Source organism: Cupressus sempervirens, chromosome 3 (assembly GCF_028749045.1).
Source record: "Cupressus sempervirens isolate cs-2001-9-10 chromosome 3, ASM2874904v1, whole genome shotgun sequence".
Taxonomy (NCBI): domain Eukaryota; kingdom Viridiplantae; phylum Streptophyta; class Pinopsida; order Cupressales; family Cupressaceae; genus Cupressus; species Cupressus sempervirens.
In genome coordinates this window covers 928,467,841-928,475,835 of record NC_143120.1, presented here as the reverse complement: position 1 = coordinate 928,475,835, position 7,995 = coordinate 928,467,841, and the positions used below count along the sequence as shown (strand labels likewise).

At 37.9% G+C, this 7,995-nt stretch overlaps 1 pseudogene across 1 annotated transcript; it reads left to right on the top strand.

Moving 5' to 3' along the window:
- The first annotated feature begins 353 nt into the window (after window positions 1–353).
- LOC149569788 (cation/calcium exchanger 4 pseudogene) lies at window positions 354–4,042 on the top strand (annotated as a pseudogene). The gene has a single exon (XR_016362808.1). The product of XR_016362808.1 is annotated as a cation/calcium exchanger 4 pseudogene (transcript).
- Window positions 4,043–7,995: the final 3,953 nt, after the last annotated feature.

Below are 7,995 nucleotides of genomic sequence, written 5' to 3'. Positions count from 1 at the left end.
CACAAATACTTACAAGACAAAGCAATGATACTCACAAACATAAACAATTGAACATTCTCCGAACATAATCCATATCAATACCCCTTCAACTGAAACATACTAAATAATAAGAAAACCTTAATTATAAACATAATTAACATTAAAACATTTCTAGTCCAAACAAGCAATTCTTAAATCTATTAATTTATGGTGAAATGGTGGAAATCCGCGATGATTGTGTCAGTAGTGTCGGTAGAAAAAAAAAATAAAGAGTCCGCGCTTTGGTTCTACGCGGTGAAGGTTGCCATAATTTTTGTACTTTAATTAATAAAATAAATAAAAAATAAGAGATAAAATGGAGAATTGTAAACTATCTTTTTAAAAATCCCAAACTGATCCTACATTCAATTCAATTGGTGCAGTCACAGGAGAAAACAGTTGAATTCTGGTCTGATGTCAGATTCATTTCCCATATCGGAAGAAATAAATATGCCAGCAGTTGGGTGGATTATTTTCGAAGCAAAATACTGAAAAGAGTAATCCTAAACCTAATGGCAGATGTGAAATGAATCTCAAGTGTTTCTCTTGAAGTTCTGCAACTAGAAGCGAGAAAATTTTCTTGCCCATTAATGGTTCACTTTCTGTCAACTGCCTTCAAATCATGTAACTGCAGCTCTCTGATTTGATGATCGTTTACTAGGCGCCAAATGCGAAAGAATATTGATTGCGGCCATTTGCAGAGCTTTCGGTAAAATTGTCGCTTTCCGCCAACAAGTGTTTCTGGAATCCGAAGGATGGAATCAGCATCAAATTGCGAAGGCAACTGAAGATCGGTAGTTGCGGAATGGAACAATCTGTGACGAATTTTGGCATTTTATTGCCGTGAGAAGCTTCTGGATTGAAGATGGGGGATCGATGCAGAGCGCTTGCAGTGTATGAGTTGTGCGAGTGAAGCTGAGCCGTTAAATGCAGGTGCACTTGTGAATTTTTTGAAGCAATTCTTGCAGAGATTTAAATTTTAGACTTCTGAGTAGTTTTCAGAAGTATTGAATGGTTTGGCTTTTAATTGTTTGCGCTTAAGGCTGAGGGCAAATGGAAGTGTTTTGGTTTATTTGAATGCTTTTTGTAAGACATTAAGGTCGATTAGCAGGAGGAAAGCCCCTTTTATTGAATTTTCGTTCCGGAATTTGAGCCTTTGGATCTTTTGGCATAAAGCTGAGCTGCAATGTCAAAGATGGGAGGGTCCTTGCTTGTTTGTTTTGATGGAAGTCGGAGGTTTTAAGGTTGAAAATCGCAAGGGGAGCGTTGTAGTTCGTGTTTGTGCTGAAATTGAAGCGAAGAGGGCAGGGGAAAGGTTGTAAAATAGTTTGGCTTCTAATATCTTTGGGCAAAAGACTGAGTAGAAAAGCTAATTTGGGGGATAATTTGTGTGTTTCTTTAAAGATTGGCGCAATTGAAAGATTGTGAGGCAGAATTCGGCAAGGTAAACTTTCTGTCTGGCGTTTCGTGCTGAAACCAACAGAAAGGGGGGTTGTTCATGCATTATTCTGTCCTAATAAGTTTATTTTAAATGACGAAACCTTGGCTGGATCGTGATTTAAAAGCCTGACGGAGCGAGCCATGGTTTTGGTTGAACATTGACGAAGAAATTATATGCTACAAACCCTGAAGCATAGCAATGGACGGCGTTAGAAGGTGGGGCAAGAGACTGCAACTGATTTTTAACCTAGTCTTCGTTATTCTACTTTTTTTCTTCTTCTTCAACCAAACTAAGCCAACCTCTCCAGTTAACCTTAGAAGAAAAACTTCGACATTCTCATACCGTCGGACCATCCATACTTCCAGGTCCAATTTTAGGCTGCAAGGGTATCAGAAGAAAATTACCAAGTCCAGTCAAGTAGTAAGGATTCTATCAGAAAATTCCTCAGAAATAAGGCATTTTGTGGCAGTGAGTCATGTGGAACAAGGTTATCAGAAGGAAAGCAAAGATTTCAATCAAGTAGAAAGAATTATTCCAGAAAATTCGTCAGGATTTAGGCATTTCGGGGCAGCGAGTCCAATGGAAGAAGGCGAACACTATGACCTTGCCGAAAGCCCTAACTTCGTTGTGCCGATTTCGGAAGATGAAGAGAATGATGATTTCTGCAGTGGAGTGAAACGGCACCTGAATTATGAGAGTGAATGCGAATACATCAAGGCACAGGAACGTTGCAGTTCTGGAGGGTTTATTGAGTACATCGAGTTCTTCTACTGTTCATGTGGAAAAGTCCGTGTTTTGGGGTATATGGTGCTAGGGTTATGGCTAGTGGCATTGTTCTATATGCTGGGAAATACTGCCACAGATTTCTTTTGTTGTTCTTTAGAGATGCTTGCAAATCTGTTGCAATTGGCACCGACAGTTGCAGGAGCTACACTTCTTCCACTTGGAAATGGTGCTCCTGATGTGTTTGCAAGTGTTGCAGCATTTTTAGGGGCGGATTCTGGGCAAATAGGCATGAACGGTGTTCTGGGAGGTGCTGTTTTTGTTACATGTGTTGTTGTTGGATCAATCTGTCTCTTTGTGGGTGATTCTGGGGTGTCCATTGATCACTTTTGCTTTGTCAGAGATGTTTCTTTCTTTCTCTTTACTCTGGTTTCACTATGTGTGATTTTGGTTGTTGGTAAGCTCAATATGTGGGGAGCAGTGGGTTTTGTCTCCATATATTTTGTATATGTTTTTTCTATTGCTGTGAAGGAGATCTTACGGAAGAGTAGGAAAAAAGATGATATTGAGTCAATGACACCCTTGCATCCTGTCCTTGAAAGCATTTGTGTCGAAGATAATAGTGTTCGTCAACCCCTTCTGGACCGAGAGTCAGATACAGGTTTGGCTGGTGATTCAGAGTTCTTTCCTGCAACACAATGGATGTGCACAAAAAATGTCTCTGTTTATGCAGATCAGGCATTGGTTAAGTCAGTGGAGGCTCCAGGCCCTTTGTGGGGTTGGGATGAAGGAATGGAGACAAGCAAGTCATGCTGTAGATTTCTCTTATTTCTTTTGGAGTTGCCGCTTCTATTACCAAGGCGTTTGACAATTCCCATAGTTGATGAGAACCGGTGGTCAAGGGGTTTTGCAATTGCAAGTGCAATACTAGCACCAATTCTTTTGGCATTTCTTTGGAATTTTCAAGAGATCAACTCTATCAGAATTGGCAGATATGTTTATGTTGTTGGAGTCATTTTGGGGGTTTCGTTGGGAACCCTAGCTTTCTGTACAACAAAGGTGGAGCATCCACCACACAATTTTTTGTTTCCATGGGTTGCAGGAGGTTTCTTAATGAGTATTGTGTGGTTTTATGTGATTGCCAATGAGCTAGTGTCTTTGTTGGTTGCATTTGGGACGATTCTGGGTATAAGCCCTTCACTTCTAGGTCTCACAGTTCTAGCTTGGGGCAACTCCATGGGTGATCTGATGTCTAACATTGCATTGGCATTGAACGGTGGCAGTGGAGTGCAGATTGCATTTTCAGGTTGCTATGCAGGGCCCATGTTTAATACATTAGCTGGATTAGGGTTGTCTTTGGTCTTGGGAGCTTGGAGAAATCAGCCTTTTTATACAATTCCACCGGATCCAAGTCTTCTTTACACGCTAGGCTTTCTCATGGCTGCGCTTCTATGGGTCCTGGTGGTTTTGCCAAGCAATGATATGCACCCAAGCAAGCTTCTAGGAATTGGCCTTCTGACATTATACTTATTATTTTTGCTATGCAGGTTGGGGGAATATTTTGGAGTCCTTTCCATGGGTGATGGCATGTATTAGAACCCAGATAAAAAAATTAAGCCTTTCCTTAACCAATACTAACATGGGAAGACTAGAACCAGGCAGCCCCCGTCTTTTCATGACCAAAATGTTGGCTGAATTGTAATCAATGCTTTCAAAGCACGATCTTTCCATGGATAGAGAGATAGCAGTGTTTCTTTTCTTAGCCTCCATATTGTATATATACAAGTGCACCTTTTCCTAGTGTCAATTTTCAATACAAGAAAGCTGTTATAGATAAAAAAGAAATATTCAATTTTTTCATTTTGAGATATGTACATATACCGGCTAGGAAATGACGAGACTGTTAATTGTGCAGCATCGGAATCTAAGGGATTGTAATTGTGAAAATAGCTCTGTAGATCATTGATAGGTACGTGCTTTCGTGTAATGGCTTTACATGATCGGATCATGTTGCCAGATTTCAAAAAGTATAATGTATCATCAAAGATTAATATATCCCTTTGGTTAATATAAGCTTCAGAGGCATCTGTATGTAAATAATCCGTAGAAGTTGAAGTCATTAGCGTCCTTGATGGATTTTACCTTTTTCCATGTTTTTAACCGATTGTTTGCAGGAATCCATCCCGGTTTGTCTGAAGTGTTTATAACTTATGAAGCATTTCTCTCTCTATTGTTTCTTGATATATACTAAACCTTCTAAATTTTGATTTCCCTGGTTCGAATAATCAGGCATGTGATTCTGATCTACATATATTGAACACAGAAATATACAGAATTTGCTAAGGTAAGTGCTGTATCTCCATATTTAATCAGCCAACGAATTAAACTCTGGCGACCTAAGTTTCACAAATATATTCTCTGTCTAACCTCTTAGGCAAAAGAATATACTTGTGGCACGTAGGTTGGAATCCCAGGTACTTCGTTTTCTGTTTTCTGTTTTCTGCTTTTGATCCATTTTAGCATCTTGTCTCTATTCTGGAATTGCCTTATGCACCCAAGTTGGTTTTGTATTTCTTGGACCATGTCATGTCTTTTAGCAAGGGGCCGTGCTATATACCATCTTAGATTGTGAAAGCTGCAAGCTAAAACACAAATTGAAAAGACGGGATCTGGACATTAATAAATTTTAGGGAAAATGTCTTTTTATTTGAATTATTGGGTTTAAACAGGACTCTCCATTAAATACTCACATTTTGAGAAAACACTTGGCCAAATTGGAGTGTCTCCTCGAATTTGTCGACTGTTTTGAATACCTTAGAGCGAGTGGGGCCGAAAAGTTGGGATTATCGTAGTGCAAATCAATTCAAAGAGACGTCACAAACACTTCAGCCTCTCATGGTACAATGATGTAATGCTGACAGTTCCTACAATCTGCATGACTTACTGCAATTCAACTCACAATTGATACGGACAAATTGGTGGTTTTAGAGCGTGTGTATCCTATTCCAAGGATATTTGTGATGGCATTTCTGATCAGTATATGATAGTTTTACAGCTTAGAATATAGCGGTGTACCCTCACGTCAAATCAATCGGTTTGCTTGATGGCTTTGAAAGATAAGTTTGGATGCTCTGTTGTTAATATCTTATGGCCTTTAAACAACATAAATGTATATTTTTTAAATGCCTTTAAAAATGGCAGAAGACGGTGAAAGTTCATATAAAGCATTAGTTGTTAAATGAGTTTTTGTGGAAGTCTATAATTCAGTGAGAGTTAATAGCTGTTCATTATTATAATTTGCTGTAAAAAAGGTTAATCAATAAAATAAGGTCAATAATTAGATGAATTGTGCAACTTTGTTAGGATCAATATTATAAAATCAGTGAGGCATTTATGTGCAAGTATTGGATTGATTGTACAAATTTTATGGTGGTCAATGTGAAAAGTCAACAAAGCAATGAAAATATGTATAGAACTAGAACACTAATTCAAAATGGCCACTTTTTAACCCTTTTGTCTATTATAAATCTTAGAGTATTCGTTGTAACTACTTATAAGACATATAACACTATGAATATTTTATGAGGCTATCAATATTACAAGAGGAGATGTCCCTGTAATTCAACCTTTGTATGATTGATAAAAGACAACTTTTTTTAGCTGTGAAAATATTGTTGATATTGTATAAAGGTGAAATGGTTATCAATGATAGACTCTCACTTCATGCATATACATACATTGGAATTAAGAGAATCCCTGCCTTAAAGTATGTTGGAATACTTTTAAAATAAATGGGCGCGTGGGGGGGAGGGGAGAGGGGTTGAATCAGTTATCTAAGGTCTAGATGTATAATTAAAACTTTTCACAGCTTAGTGAACCCATAAAACATTTATCTTCATCATGCATGCATCCACAAGATTATGCAATCACTTAAAACTTGTAGGTTACTATCAAATCAATTTGCAGAAATGTAAACATGAAACATAACAGATTCATCAACACACTTGACACAATGATTTACGTGGAAACCCAATTTGGGAAAAATCACCAGTAACATTCTACTCCTTTTTCACTCTTCTGAAGTGATGCCCTATGAAAGGCGAACCCTGTAAAAGGTGTTAAAGGTTACAATACACACTGTTAAATGTGACTTTGTTAAAGGATTTCAATCACCCTGTTAGGAGTGAGTCTTGTTAGAGGACTTTAGACCATTCACTTAGAATGTCACTTGGTTAAAAGATTTACAAATGACTGTTAGGTCAACCTTAATCCAAAGAATTTACCCTAGACTGATACAATTGTTAGAGAGTAACGGTAAGGCTTGATCGGATAACAACTTACAACTTCATTTGTAGATTACAGATCACTATTTCAGTCCTCAATTCTACTTGGCCTTCATACTTTGCAGTTCTGACAACTTGTTCACCCTTCAAGCATTCATATCATTAAGCCTTCTTGCTTAGCATGCCAATGCAGTTTCTTCTTAGGTCACTTAATGAAGCAGAACCTTTGACTCCTTGTCTTCTTTAAGTTCTCGCACTTCTCTTTTCTTTTGACCAACCATTCCTATAAATAGGAAATAAAGATTTTGTCCCTCTCATTCTCCATTGCCCAATTTAGGGTTAGGATAGATTAGGTAGGATACAATGTATCTATCCTCCATTCTATCTCTCCTTTAGAAACTTTTGCTTGAATTCACCTCAAAATGGTTACCTTGAAGTCTTTGCCACCAGCGCATCATCCTTATCTTCCACCTGGTTCACAAATTCCAAGAAAACAAACTTGTCGAATTAAATCCATCGAATTCATGATCTTTTAAATAATGTAGCAGCTTGACATTATCTAGGATATGTAGCTTTTGATGCTCGGCACACACTGCATTTCTCGACATTCACTATGAAATTACTCGGCACGAATTAAAGTTTACTAGCGTTCGACATCAACTAAACTTTATTCAACATCCACTGTTTTGCTTGGCATACACTAGAATAAACTTTTACTTAGCTCCAACTAATTTTTTGCTCGGCTTGCATTAACTTTGCTCGGCATCTACTTTCCACTCAATCAAGCTTGGCAGACAACCTTTGTGTAACTTGTTCTTCTAAACTTTCATAGTGTAACCAACCTTTGTAAATGTTGTCACAAAATTTTGCACCCACGTCCAAAGTTTTTACCTAAGAACAACTTTTTGAAATATGGAAACAACCTTCAAGTTGTGGGACTTGAACTGTGAGGTTGAGTCTCCAGAGAAGGTCAGCTTCCTTTACTATCAGAATGCACCTAACTACTCTTGAAGAGGAAAAGGGAGAAGAAATGCACGAAAGAAAATCTACTTATTCTAACCTAAGGGGGTGATGCACTAAAATAAAGTGTTCAAACCAATCTCTGTCCATACATGCACTATTGAACCATCATGACACCAAAAGATATACACATTCAGACTTGTTTTAACCTAGCAACCACATGCAGATCAGAAAACCTAGATGAATAACACAAGGAAGAGAAGATTCACTTATATATCATTCACAAGCCAAAAGAGATACAGTCGTGCAAATAACAAATTTCTACAAAACACCAATGAGAGGCAAATAGTTTTTACACTTTCACATTAATGGCTGAAAGAGATAAGGCGGAATGTCATACAGTTCAGAGGCAAAGGGAATTTACAGTGAAATTGCAGAGCAATAACAGAGAAGTTAGAGAAGAGTCGACCTGAACAAAATCTAGAAAAATTGCCTTTATAGCTCAGGCATAACTGAGATGTCCTATAACTGAAGTTACTTTACAACCACTGCCATTAAGTATTACAGAGA